At 36.2% G+C, this 15,430-nt stretch overlaps 1 long non-coding RNA gene across 1 annotated transcript; it reads right to left on the bottom strand.

Moving 5' to 3' along the window:
• Positions 1–266: 266 nt before the first annotated feature.
• LOC140818375 (uncharacterized) lies at positions 267–3,028 on the bottom strand. The gene is made up of 3 exons (XR_012114969.1): positions 2,762–3,028; positions 1,733–1,815; positions 267–1,135 (listed from the first exon to the last, which is right to left on the bottom strand). It is a non-coding gene; the product is annotated as an uncharacterized lncRNA (long non-coding RNA).
• Between the last annotated feature and the right edge of the window lie 12,402 nt (positions 3,029–15,430).

Genomic DNA, 15,430 nt, shown 5'->3' on the forward strand with positions numbered 1-15,430 from the left:
AGTGGTGAATTCCATGCACGATTTATGGAAATCCCTAGCTTTAGACATAATTAACTATGATTATCAATGTGTATTCAATTTCTTATGTCTATGTAAATTGTAAATCCACAGATTATATCATCCGTTCATATTGAAAATTATTCTCTGGAACCCACTCGCAACATGAGATATCATCAAAGTTAGCTAGACTTCAAGAATTCGTGTAAAAACGATAATATAATCACGAATGAAATAAAAGTCGACTATTAAATTAGCTCAAACAAATATTCGGGGTAGGATCCCATTGAATCCCAACAAAATAAGTGTAGCTACAAGAATTCATGCTAAAATATTTAACACAAAAATTAAATAGAAGTTCTTAATCTAAAAATACTAGAATATTTGAACAACGGAAGACACGTTGCTCGAAAATTCTGAATCTTCAAGTTGCCTCGACTCCAGAACTTTTCTCCTCATGTCCAGCTGCTCTCCTTGCTGCAAAACTAATGATCTTCTTAAAAATGTGTGCTTGGGTTTCTATGTAGGTAACATCCAAAGAAACATGGAAACAAATCGATGAACATTTTTTCTTTTTAATCGTGCTGGGGCGGATGGAATTTCGTGCCTCAACGCACTTGTCTCGCAGAATTTTTTTCTCAGGTGCACTAGGGTGTGGGCAGGAGAGCACTAGGGAAGGGAAAAATCTCCGTCCTAGCACGCCTGTCACGCAAATCTGCCTTGTTATCTGTTCTCGGGCGTGTTAGGGCTGGCAAAAACCTTTGTCCCATTTCTCCTTTCACGTTTTTGCTTCTCTTGGGTGCGCTAGGGCAGATAAAAACCTATTCCTCAGCACGCCTGCTGTAAAGGCCCTAAAACTTCTTGCTTTAAAATTTGCGGAAAATTAAAAATTTTCTTTTTAAAAGAACTTAAATGGCCTTATTCATAAAATCAACTGATAAATCCAGTTCAATGTTTAAAAATAAAGCAGCGGAAGAAAATAAAGTTTGCCAACAATTTCAATTTAAAAATATCCACGACTAATAAAAATTGTTTGCGGAATAAAATAACAACTGCTGCACTGAGGTCCTCGGGTGCCACTACTGCCGACCCAAGCTGGCTCACTGGTCCCCGCCCTCGGCCCTGACCTCATCAGTACCTACAACAATCAAGTCTAGTGAGCCTAAAGACTCAGCATGCATATATCGCAGGTAACGAGTAAAATCTGAGTAAAAATATACATGGGGTAAAATGTCATGTCATGAGGCATACTAAAAATGATCTGTAATCATGCTGAAATTAAACTGATCTGAGCAATTATAACACGTGCATAACTGAACTGATAATCACAGTAAAATATTTGCTCCTTGGAGCCTGTACTGAAATAACTGGTAAAATTTTCTGTTGAGATTATGTTTTACGCCTGTGGCCACTGCACTAAGCTGAACTGATCGGTAACTGACTACCAGGGAGCCTGGAATTGAGCTGGCGGTCACTGAAGACCCGATGGTACCAACCTGAACTGAGCGGTCACTGGCAACCGTAAAAAAATAATGCTCCCACATAGTGAATGAACCACAAGCCATATCGCATAAATCTCAAAAATAATCATTTTCTCTTTTCATGCACGTAATATAATTAAATGGCATAATTAAATATGAACAATTTCGATCTTCTTGCATTAAAATCATGTACCTGCTATATTTAAAAATACCTATATGACTTGATTGAAGAGTGAAAGAAGATATAAACATGCCTTGGTTTGTTTTGACTGAAAACAAACAAAATAACGACGCGGCGCGGCGGAGACGGAGTGCGCTTCACTTCCTCACTTAATTCCTTTAAATTAAGCATGCACCATAATTATTAAAATAGCATAAAAATCGTAAACGTGATGCATGAGCATTTAAAAATATTAAGATTCGTGCTCAGGGCGCTGCTAGGACTAAAATCTCACCCCGGGTGCAAAATTACCATTTTGCCCCTGGAAACCCGAAAATTACCATTTTACCCCTGGACCTCTAAAATTGATCTGAAGCCTACCAAACTCCTTAAAATATCCCAAAACATATTTAAAAATATTCCTAGACGTAAACTCGAGCTAAATTCACAACTTACCAAATTCATTTTAAAGCTTGGATCGGGGTCCCGGTTTTAACCCGAATTGAAATGAAACTCAACCAAACTTCTCCCAACTTTTCCTCACACTAACTAAACATCTAAAATGCCTTAAAGTCATCAAGATTAGACACCTAGAACTCTCGGCCAAAACCAGCAAGCTGCCGTAATAAACTTTTCTTCTTGCCTTCACTCACCAATGTCCTACGTGCAACCCCTCCCATAAATAACTCCTAGCCTACCACCGCCTGAATCAGCTACTGAACTACCTCCTTTGGACCACACTTGGACCCTGGTTCAGACCCCACATGATATGTTCTAGGTCTCAGGATATCCTTGCACAGCCGAAGTTTCCCCCAACAGCCGATCTAAACCTCAAGCATCACATCACACCTAGGCTCGATCGTTCTCCAACCAAACTAGATCACACCTCAACCTCAGCCCTTAGACTTCATAACCTCGATCTTAACAGCACCCAACAACCCCTCGGCAGACCCCTTGCACACTAAACACCATAAATGTGAGTAACAAAACACATGATGCAAGTTTCATGTCAAAAACGTAACAAAAACGCAGCCACATAAGAGATCGATGAACAAATGTACATATACATATATTACAGCATACTTAGGGCGTGGGTGATGAGAAAATGAGAATACAAGCGTGCCTTAGATGTATATGCGCGAGAGGGTCGAAGATCGGACGACGGAAGAATAATCCTTGCAAGAAATGCCAAAGCCGAGGGACCCTTCAGCTGAAAGCTCTGAAAACGAGAGGGAAAGGAGAGGGGAGGTGGTGTCGGCTGATTAGGTTTAGGTTAATTGGAGTTTAAGTGTTAATTATATAGTAAACAATTAATTAATGGGCCAAAATTTGTAAATTTAAAGTTTAAAAAGAGTATTAAGCCCAATAACTTAAAAGTAGGCCCATTAAATCCAAACGCACTCCCGAAAAATATTTCGAGTTGAAAAGATTTTGAAAATATTAGCCGAACAATTAAAAAGTCTCCCGATTCGATAAAATTTGCGTATTGTTAAAAATAAAGTCTTGCGGGTAAAAATACCCCAAAAATTCTCATTTTTGAAAAATACTCTAAAAAATGATTTAACTTAATTTATAAAAACAAATCATGTAATAAATAATTTTCCTGGAAATTCCCCGGTCTCCGATCTTCGCTCGAACGTGAAATGCAACTTAAAATTCTAATGCACGAACTTTTAAAATTTCGTGAAGCAAATCCTATCATGCATGAATTATGCATAAAATGCATAAAATAATTAAATATGACTTTATTAATTTATCTCAATACTCCATCTCCAGTCCGACCTCACTTATATACTGAAAAGATGACGGTTAAACTACTGCGTAAAATAAATAAATTCAAAGAAAAGAATTTAAATACTCAAGCAATTAAATTACTAGGAATTATGCATGGCTTACACGCAGTCCAAATTACGGGACGTTACACCTGCCTCGAATTTCTGGTCCATTTTCTTCAAGTTCGTGCGGGGGCGGACATTTTTATCTGTCCTAGCACACTCTCTCGATTTCTCTCCTGCATCCATGTTTTTCACCGCGTGTCCTACAAATTAACCCGAACACATAAAAAAACAATTTTTATACATAATAAATAATAAAAACAACTAAATATAAACGAAATATCACAAACATGAATGAATGTGACTCGAAAAGACAAAATAAAAGCACGAAAAAACAACACTTATCATAGCTGAAAGAGGAAATATATAAAGGACCAAAGAGTGTACCTGAACAATAGCCTGTGCCAAAAGCAAACCTTCCCTACCCTTAGAGGTTCAAGAAGAAGATGCCAGATGAACAGTTTGTAACGTTTCTCTAAATTTTCAAAGAAATACACATTAAAATCTCATTCGCTGATGCATTGGAGCAAATGTCAAACCATGATAAATGTATCAAGGATGTAATGTCAAGGAAGAGAAAATTGCAAGAATTCGAGACTGTGAAGTTGAAAGAAGAGTGTAGTGTCATCCTCTAAAAGAAGCTATAAAGAAACTAAAAGATACACGAAGTTCTACTATTTCTTGTGTTATTGGTGGCTCTCATGTAAATAGAGCTTTATGTGATTTAAGAACAAATATAAACTTAATGCCTTTTTCTATTTATAGTAGCTTGGAGCTTGGAGAAGTGAAGCCTAGCACAATCACGTTACAGCTAGCAGATAGGTCGGTTACCTATCCACGTGAGATAGTGGAGGATTTGCTAGTGAAGGTGGACAAATTTATCTTCTCTGTTGACTTTGTTATATTAGACATGGAGGAAGATCAAGACACGCCTTTGATTTTTGGGATACCATTCCCGCGCACTGGAAATGCCTTGATTGACATGCACAAAAGAGAGCTTACATTAAGAGGTGTGGCGAAGAAGTGGTTTTCAACATCTACAAAGCCATTCGAGGAACTACGAAGTAAGTAAATGTGATAGTATTGAATCATTGACTCTTGTGTATCTCATGTTGGTGTAGGAAATCTTGTGGAAGATTCCTTAGAAAGATGTATGTGAGTTCGACATCTACTGTAATTCAACCTTAAGATGGTCGATTGTTGATGTAAAATGGGTTAGCCTCACTGTGTAAACTCTTTATGTTGATCATCATAGCACTCCATACCAAAAAAAGAACTAAAGAATGAATCAGTTAGATGATTTGGTCAGCTTTATTAGATTATCACCATAACACAATTTGATCAACACTATTTCATAAAGAAATAACAGCAAGAATAAATTATTTCGCAGAATCATAAATGCAATTGTAATATGTTACTGCAGCCATGCCGATACAACTCACCAAGTTCAAAAGCGATGGTCTTTCCAAATTCTGAAACCATCCAATTAAACCGGTAATTTCTTGTGGGAAATAACTTCTAATTAAGTTTGCAAGAAATTATATTGAACTGAAAACAGAATATCAAAGAGTTTATGTGAATGCTAAACACTCAACAACTTAGATATTTTTAGAAGACAAAATATTTTGAGATCGTCTCACGAGTTAATTTCATGATATAGATCTCCTATTTGATCCAGTCCATGGAAAAAATACTATTTTATCACAAAAATATTACTTTTCACTCTATAAATAGATCGAGCCGACTCGTTTCACGGATAAATATCCTTAAGATTGTCTCACAAGAGACATACCTTTTTTAGAAATACGAAAATAACATTGAGATTGAAACAATTAAATTCATGTGACCTTAAAAATATCAATCTATTGATGGAATTTATTCATAGAATCTACATGCTAACAAATATTACATTTAAAGGAGACAACTCACACGAAAATATAACATATTTAGACCAACACACACAACCAATTAAATGATGATTCTCCATTTATAAATATGACATACAAAACTAAAAAATATTTTAAATTAAAGATTTGGAATGCTTTGAAGCACATAAATTATTTTTGAATTCCACTTTCAAAGTGTAGGTGGCATAAAAATTCAGTTTAGCAAGAACATTAATAGAATACCATCAATTAATTATGCAATTTTAATCCAAATTTCAGCATATAAATATGAGGAGCAACGTAAATGGCAAAAACAATGACAAATTAAGAGGGGAAAACATGTCATCTGTTGGATCCGGGTTGTCTACGCGCCCAAAAGCAGCGGAAGTTTAAAAAATTTTAGATCTTGACTTTCAAGATGTGTTTGGACGCTCTTATGATTTTAACAAAAACATACATAGGATGTTTAAAATTATACCTTTGTGAATTAAATCACTGGACTCCAACCACTCCGGTATTAGCGGACGTAGCTCTTGTTGTAAATCCCTACTAACGTTCTTAGATCTACTTCGAATCAGGTCCACGACCGGATTGCTTGTTCCTCTTCTAAATTGAACTAGAAAGTATAGAAGATTTTGCGAAGAGATAGAACACTAAAATCTGACACAACCCTCAAACTTGGAGTGGCCAAATTTTGAGAGGCCAAATTTTGAGAGAATATTTTTAGAGAATTTCGAGAGCTTCATGGCCGCTGGAGACTTTCTCCTTATCTTGAAAAGCTACGGCTCTACTCTTCTCAAATATCACATATATTTCATTAATATTTAATTAATTAATTGTTGTTACCTTAATTAATCACATTAATTAAACAACTAGATTTCAACAAATCTATTTGATTCTATAAAATCTCACAATCCAAATTGTGGAGGCTATGATTTTAGGTCAAAAATTTTAAAAAAAAAATTTCATTACCTAATTACCATAATTAACCTTAATGAGTTTGATTAATTAATTGGGCTAGTCCAACTAGTTTAATTAATTAATCAAAGTCCATTAAAAACTTTAATTATTTAGTACGTTGAAATTGTACTCCTACAAGCTCATTAAACATATTTTTCACTATATTTAATTTAATATTTAATTAACTCAACTTTTGAGTTTAATAAATTAAATCAATTATAAATTCAACATTTGAATTTATTATTTAAATTGTAAATTCAACTCCTTGAATTTTATCACCTCCAAAATTTAATATTTAATAAACTCGACTTTTGAGTTTAATAAATTAAATTCTCAAATTTTAAAAAATTCAACTCCTTGAATTTATTCTCTCCAAATTTCATAAATTCAACTTCTTGAATTTACTATATCATAAATTCAACTCCTTGAATTTATTTTCTCAAAATTTAATTATCATAAATTCAACTTCTTGAATTTACTATATCATAATATAAATTCAACTCTTTGAATTTATTCTCTCAACGAGAACAAACGATCCAGTGCTTGTGTGACCCTCAATGGTTCAGTGATACAGCTATCCGTGGGTTCACAACTCTTTGTGATTCAGAATAATATTTATTCTTATTCGGGCTTACCCTAGTTAGCCCCATTCTTTTCATCAACACTTTGATCAAGAATGTCAGAACTCATTTCTGATTGCACCCATCGGATCATGGTAAGAGCGTCTAGTAGCATCGCCCCATGATCCCCTAGGTATCACTGATAGTGCCTGCAAGAACCAGTCGATTATGATTAACGTACAATACGGTCCCTTCATCTCATACATCCCGATCGAATCTACAACCATTGGTTCATCGAGGGTTGCATATTAATTCGATAACTATGTGATAACTATAAATAGTGGCATCGTATGTACGGTTGGAGAACTCCTTCTTTAACGTACATCTCATACTCTGGCCAAAGATTCCACGCACTATAATTTCATCAGATCACATAGGATATCCATACCCGCAGGTGAACGGTGAATCCCCGACTACAATGCACTGGCTCGTATATGTGTCGCAACTGTACCCAACCTCGCCACCTGATGACTCTCCTGGAGCCGGTAAACGAGTCAAAGCACAACCCTAGCATATAGAGCCTCAGTGTTGTCCCGGGTCGTAAGGACTAATGGTGTACAATCATAACCACAGACTTATCCTCTCGATGAATGATAACCACTTGGAAAGTCCGAGGGAGGGTTGTTCGGTATAATCATCATATGACTACCCATCTGCATGTTTGCACATCTCCATGCCCTTACCAAGAAACGCAGTACACAACATCACAGATGCTAGTCTCGAGATCAAGCGACATTTATCCATGTTTTAGGCGGCTGAATCGACTAGGAACGAATTTAGAATATGCAGTGCTTACAAATGAGTTTCAACATCGAATTACGATTCATTTGTATGAAAGCATAATCAAGGACTTTATCTATGCTAATTGCATGGGTATACAGATAAAGTATAACGAAACCATTAAAAGTTGAATTATATTAAAATAAAGATTGTTTATTTCACTTGAGTCAATAAATTCCCTAGCCAACCGTTGGCTTGCAGGGCATCTACTCTAACATCATCTTCCTTCCTTGTTTGGTTCAAGGAAAGAATGAAAGAATAACTATTAATGATGAGCACATATAGTGCAAAATACACATACTTTGATGATAAAACATTCTCCAAAGACTAAATTTTGTGTTTAATTCATCAGAGCCATTAGATTAGAAACAACTCTCAACTGAGACACCACTCACGGGGAAAATATCTCACTATTTCTAGCACACATTAGATTCTGTTATGCATTGGGATTTTTTCTCAACCGGAGCACCACTTCACAGGAAAAGAAACTCGCCACCATAAAAAGGAAACATCAATTGAAGCATGCTGTTGTTTTCAAAAAAATTTCCACTCTTTCCGAGTTTTTAGCCTCTTGAATCAGACCTATATGAAAATCAGACAAAACATTCACTTGATGCAAAGAATGATTCATTCATAAAAAACGGTAACAGCAATGAGTTCCTTCATTATTCTTTTTGCTTCGATTTAGAGCAGTACTTGACATGAATATTAAGAGTGATACAATGCAACCCGTATGTCTACAAATGAGAAGGTAATTGAACAATAGTGACAAAAATAATGGAATTCCATACAGGCATCCTCATGTATAGAGTATAGACTAAAATAAATTTGGTATACTACAACCTCAGACAGCGTGAAATAGCTCAAGAAAACAAAACAACAAGCAAGACCCTTTGAACTAGCTCATACAAACGAACTAGACAAGACTGAATAAAAGATAAGTGACAAATTATAACAGCCCGAAAATTCGTGTTTGAAAATTTGCGGAAAAATTTGAAAATTTTCTCTTTAAATAAATAAAAGGCCTCATTCGTAATTAAATTGATAAATAAAGTTAAAGGTTCAAAATGCCAGCGGAAGTATTTAATGTTTGCAAAATAACCGTTAAAAAAAATAATCCAACGACATGTAAAAATATTTGATCATAAAATAGTAAATGCTGAAAAATGAGGTCCTCGGGTTCCACTACTGCCGACCCAAGCTAACTCACTGGTCCCCGCCCTTGGTCTCGACATCATCAGTACCTACAACAATCAAGTCTAGTGAGTCTAAAGACTCAGCATGCATATATCGTAAATAACGAGTAAATAATATTATAAAATTTGCATGGGAGTAAAAATATCATGTCATGAGGCATAATGTGAAAATAACTTATCATGAACAATTATAATACGTGCATAACTGAACTGAAAATCATAGTGAAAATGTTTGCTCCTTGGAGTCCTGTACTGAAAAAGCATGTAATAACCTTCTGTTGAGATTATGGTCTACGCAAGTGGCCCCTGAACTGAACTGAACTTACCGGTAACTGGCGACCGGGTTTAGTAATGTTTGTCCGATCAGACTAAGGCCACAGTATACTGGGTGAAACAACTGAACTGACCGGTAACTGACGACCGAACTGGTAACTGGCGACCGCATTTAGTAATGCTCCCATGACCGGTAACTGGCGACCGGGTGAAGTAATAATCCCATGAAAGTAAAGTGGCCACAAGAAATATCGCATAAATATCAAAAATAAATATTTTTCACGTAATATAATTAACCAACATAATTAAATATGAAAAATTTCGATCTTCTTGCATTAAAATCATGTACTTGGGATATTTAAAAATATCTATATGGCTTGATTGAAGAATGAAAGAAGATATAAACATGCCTTGGTTTGTTTTAACAGAAATCAAACGAAATAACGACGCAGCGCGGCGGAGACAGAGTGCTCTTCACTTTCTCACTTTTTCTCTCTTAATTCCTTTAAACCAAGCATGCACCATAATTATTATAATAGCGTAAAAATCGTATACGTGATGCATGAACATTTAAAAATATCATGATTTGTGCTCAGGGCGCTGCCAGGTGCAAATTCTCACCTCGGGTGTAAAATGACCATTTTGCCCCCGAAAACCCAAAAATTACCATTTTACCCCTGGACCTCTAAAATTGACCCGAAGCTTACCAAACTCCTTAAAATAATCCAAAACTTATTTTATAAGCATTATTAGACGTAAAATCAAGCCCCAAACTCAAACTTAATCGATTCGTTTTAAAAACTCGGACCGGAGTCCCCGTTTTAACCCGAATCGAACAAAAAATTAACTAACACTTTCCCAAATTTTACCATATTATAAAATCACTACATTACTCCTAAAACAATGTCATTAATCCTCTAAGCTCACGGTTGAAACTTCCAGCACCGAATAAAAACTTTCGATCCTCTCCCATATCGCCACCTCGTGTACACCTTCACAAAATTTCGCTCCAACAGCTAATCCCCGATGCACCATGTAAAGATCCGATTTTTTTTCTTGCCATATAATTTAATAAGTGTAAGGAATTTTTGTTAACATAAACTTTTTAGTATTTTATGCAATATTGGTTGGAAATAATTAAGCCAATAATATCTACACTTGTACATGCAAATTTCGAAATTTGAGGGAGGAGTAATACAAGATCATGGAAGAAATATGCAAGCCTAGGTACTAAGGAAAGTAAATAATTACATGCATGATGGAGTGTGGCCTAATTCTTGAAAATATTGGGAAAATATTTGCAAGATTGAGGATCATACCAAATAAAAGGAATTAAGAATGGATATGACAAGAGATTTTCGGTTTTCCCACTAGAATATATGATTATTTATTGAGATGGATAGGTATATAGTTAATAAGAAAGAAACCATCAAACTTTTGGCAAAAAATCCTCCCCACCCTCCCACATAGATTTCGAGCCATGCATGGCTGGAGGATTAAGGAGCAATTCGAGTCAAAAAACGGTAAGATTTGGGGACAAAAATGGAAGAGAAATCGTGTGATTCTCATACCAAACATGCAAGATTTAGATGCTCCATTAAGCCTCTCCCTCTACCTATAAATAGGCCACTACCCCCACATCTCCACACACCACCAAATTCGAAATTTCCTCCTGCTGAATATCTTGAATTCCAGCAAGCTCTCCCTAGCTTAAACCCATGCCGAAGAATCGTCCCACAGTTAGCTTAAAATCAAGCCGAAGTTCTGCCCGAAGAAGGAGCGAGGAGCGACTTTTTTCCCGAAGCCAACCATCCACTTTTTAAGCATCAATTATACTGTAAGTGGGCTTGTTTGTAAAATTAAAATCTCGTTTTTATGCATACGTGATGTTCGGTTTTGGTTTTAAAATACGGTCGAGTACATGTTCTTTCCTACTCCTTTTCTTGTGTCGAATTGTCATACGATTTTTAAAGCACTGTGAGGAGTCGACTGTATATGGGTGGGAATCTCAACCATGACGTACCCTTACGCGGTGGGGGATATAATCGCTATACGTCCTCGCCCCCTTAGAGGAGTAAAAATTAGGGACTGACGTCAGTAAACCATAAAAAGTTAGATAAATCACAGTGGCTAGTAAGGTTTATGCATGTGTTATGAAGTGCGTATGAAACTCATGATTTATGATTCGAATTTTATGCATGTTGTATTTATTGTGCTCGAATTTCCCCCACTTGCTGAGTATTCCCCAAATACTCACCCCCTTACAACCTTTCCCAGATAAATCCGAAGAACAGATTGAGGAGGAAGAATTCGAGCAGTTTTGGGATGGTGAATTCTCAAGGAAATCGATTATGTTTAAGTTATTATTAATTAGATTTACGTTTCCGCATTAAAACTCTGTCGTCTTAATTATTTCAGTTCTGTAAAGACAATGTTATTTCATTGAATTTATGATATATAAACTGGTTCGATTTATATTGTGCTACGAAAGGCTTGTTGTTTCGATTGTATGATGGTTAAACAACGCTGGTATCAATCCCGAGTTTCGGGGCGTGACACACCAGCCCTAAACCCACCTAACATGGACCTAGACCAGACACCAAGGAACACCCCTGGACCAAGAACCCAGCCCCATGCATTCTCCTAACCGCTAGTAATCAAGAAAACGCAACACACTTCCTACCGAGCCAAATCGCTTCTCCTAAGGTGGATCGTCTGTCCCCTGGATTTCATCACGGCTCAAGCCATCATATACCCCGACTCAGACCCACCAGGGCCTGGTCCAGGGCTGGAGGAGGTCCTCGCACGACTGGTGAAAATGAGACAAAGAATCGATCCCCCTACCCCTCCCGCAGCACAATAGCCGATCGGCCCTTCACAAAACCCACTGATCTCGACCAAGCCACTGATCTACCCCTCAAGGCTGCCTTTTCCCACCAAGTTCAGTCCCTAATCTCACCATCACCGCATCCCCTTGCACAGATCGAAGGAAGAACATGAGTCACAATGAAAGAAAAAATACAGCACATGAGCAAAACCGAAAAACTTTCATGTTCTTGGTGGGATCGGGAGTTTGCTACAGATTATTCACACAACAGCATGTATATGGTGTATGAGATGCAAAAACGAGAGTACAAAGCGTGCCTTAATGAGAGGAAGAACCAAAAACGAAGCAAATGGAGACCCGGGTGAAATTTTATTGCAAGAACAAGCCAAACACCGAAAGCTTCCAGCTGCTGGGTGATGAAACCGAGGGGTGGGAATCTGAAAGAGGTGGGTGTCGGCTGAGATGGGATTAGGTTTAGGGCAAATGGTGTTTAAGTGTTAATTAAATAGATAATGATAGGTTAATGGGCTACAATTGTATTTTAAAGGTTTATAAAAGAGTTTTAAGCCCAAGAAGTCCAAAAGTTGGCCCAATAATTCCAAACGCACTTCTGAAAAATATTTCGTGTGGAAAAGATTTTGAAAATATTAGCCGAACCATTAAAAAGTCCCCTGATTCGATAAAATTCACGTACCGTTAAAAATAAAGTCCTGCAGGTAAGAATACCCGGTAAAATCCCATTATAGAAAAATACAATTAAAAACACCTCAAATAAATTAATAAAATTTAATCATTTTATAAAATAATTTTTCCTGAAAATTCTCCGGTCTCCGTTCCTCGTTCGAGTGTGAAATGCATCTAGAAATTCTAATGTATGAATTTCATGAATTAAATCCTATCATGCATGAATTATGCCTAAAATGCATAAAAATAATCAAACATAAATTAATGAAATAAACATGCATTTAATGCTTTAAAAACAATTAAATAAAATACCAAAGAAGTTTAATAACTTGCATGCATGCCAACTTTTTAAAATATATTTACTAACATACTAAATTACCACTTCTTAAATAAGTCTTTATTAACGTATCTCAATACTGCATCTCCAGTCCGGCCTCACTTATTTAACTGAAAAGATAACAATTAAACTACTGCGTAAAATAAATAAATTTAAAGAAAAAAATTTAAATACTCATACAATAAAAATCATTTTAATTTTAAATACTAGAATTATGCATGGCTTATGCGCAGCCCAATTTACGGGTTCTACAATCCTTCCCCCCTTAAATTGAATTTCGTCCCCGAAATTCGCTCATCCTTGATAAACAAAAGTTTAGACTCTTAATTCTAGAATCCTAATAATCCACGCTTCCGATGCGCTACTCTGATAGGATAAATATTAAGCTGTCCTTACGTCTCCTCAATCCTAAATAAATTTGTCTACCAAAGTCCTCGTTTGTGAATCGTAACTTAAAACAACTTATGGTGACTTAGTTCTATTCAACTATAGCCCCGAATTTGACTTATCTCGCAGTTTCTCATACTAGAGATGGATGTCTAAACTTATCGCATCTTACTTTGCTTATACTATACTCGTAATATTCATCGACCTATTATATCAGCATTTATGCAGTTCGACTTAAGAAAACTTTGTACCAGAATTTACTGATCGAATTCTATTCTCAGTAGAACGCTTAGAGGTTATACCTTATTTCAACCTCATAGTAGTATTAGCCTAAAATCCTTGAATCGAATCTTTATCTTAAGGCACTAAACTTACGTAACTTATTATTTACAAGTGCATCCCGGATGTGAAATTGTTGTAAATTTTAAACCTCGAATAAAGTCAATTCATAAAACTCAATTATACAACATCGACCTTCTACCTGAATAACAATACTTCTAGCATCAAATACCTGCTCAAACTATTCTCTTCCCAATTAAAATATAGTTGAGGCCTAGCACTCTGGACTTCCTCATTAGAACATGTAACGCCCCAGATTTGACGACTGTCCTCACTGTACCAAGACGAGTCTTTCCAGCGTGCTTATGTCCTCACTCACACGCACCCTAGGAAACTTCCCAGGAGGTCACCCATCCCAAAATTGCCCCAAGTCAAGCACGCTTAACTTTGGAGTTCTTATGTGATGAGCTACCGAAAAGAAGATGCACCTTCGTGATATGAGTAGTACCAATCAAATCTTTTAAGCCCTCTTCAACTGTTCAGTCCATTACATTGCCCAGTCTCGGAATCCCTCTCATTCCCGTGTGGGTCGGTTCATTCATGTTCCCTTCACCTAGAAGCCTGCCAGGAGCCGCTCATTGTCCGTGCAACTGATGGCACCGGCGTTCACCCCCCGCCCTCTTCGGCCCCGGGCCTCACATGCCCACCAGCGTCCGCTTGGTTCGTCCCCGAACCACACCGTCTCATTCATATGTGTCCTTAATGCTTACTTAATTCTAGCATATAAACTTAATAAGTTAGCACATGGTAGCATTCGACCAACTTTACTAAATCAATTTCACTTATAACCCACAGAACTCTAGAATCCACTTATCAAGATTTTAAATTCCTTACTTGATAAAAAAAATCTTAATGTTCATCAATTGATAACTTATATTGAACACAACTAATTCTCTTTTGTTTTTATTTCACCCAAAATTTCCGTATGAACAAATATCCCAATTTGAAATTCAAAATTACCTAATCCAAATAGCTTTGAATAAAATAATCCCAATACACATATCCGTTTAGTCCCAAGTTTGTTAATGACTTCCAAAATTTCTCAAGACAAGTTGTCTACCTCACCTCTTACGTGCGTCTACCAATTAAACTAACCATCAACGTACCCAACTTTCCTAAAAATTTTAAATTATCACAAGTTATAATATCAACTGTTAAGATCATGACTAAAACTTGTGACACATCAAACTTATGTTCCCAAAAATTTACTAACTTCATGTTTATCCTTATAACTTAACTAGCCGATCAACTTAAATCGTCATCACTTTAAATCCTTAATTTGCCACAACATGATTTCACTAACGCTTAAATTTCACGCCTAAGATTGATTCATCCTACAATGTCCTTGGTTACCATTCATTATAACACTATAACCCAAATATCTAAATATTCTATATTTCCTTCGCGCCTAAATAACCGAAAATTCCTATCATTTAAACCGTTCAATTCTCACCTACTACTAAATAAGTTCTCAAATTTCTTAAAATTGTAAAATTAATTCTTACTTTCCTCGAATATCATCCAAATTTTTCCTAAATCTCGAAATTCCAAAATTACCCATTAGTCCTCAGTATTCCCAATTTCATTTTATAGATTTCCCGCATCATAAGGTTCAATAGCCTTAAGTTTATTAAACCCAAAATTAATTCTCATAACACGTCTTACATT

The sequence above is a fragment of the Primulina eburnea genome, chromosome 17, assembly GCF_022965805.1.
Source record: "Primulina eburnea isolate SZY01 chromosome 17, ASM2296580v1, whole genome shotgun sequence".
Lineage (NCBI taxonomy): Eukaryota > Viridiplantae > Streptophyta > Magnoliopsida > Lamiales > Gesneriaceae > Primulina > Primulina eburnea.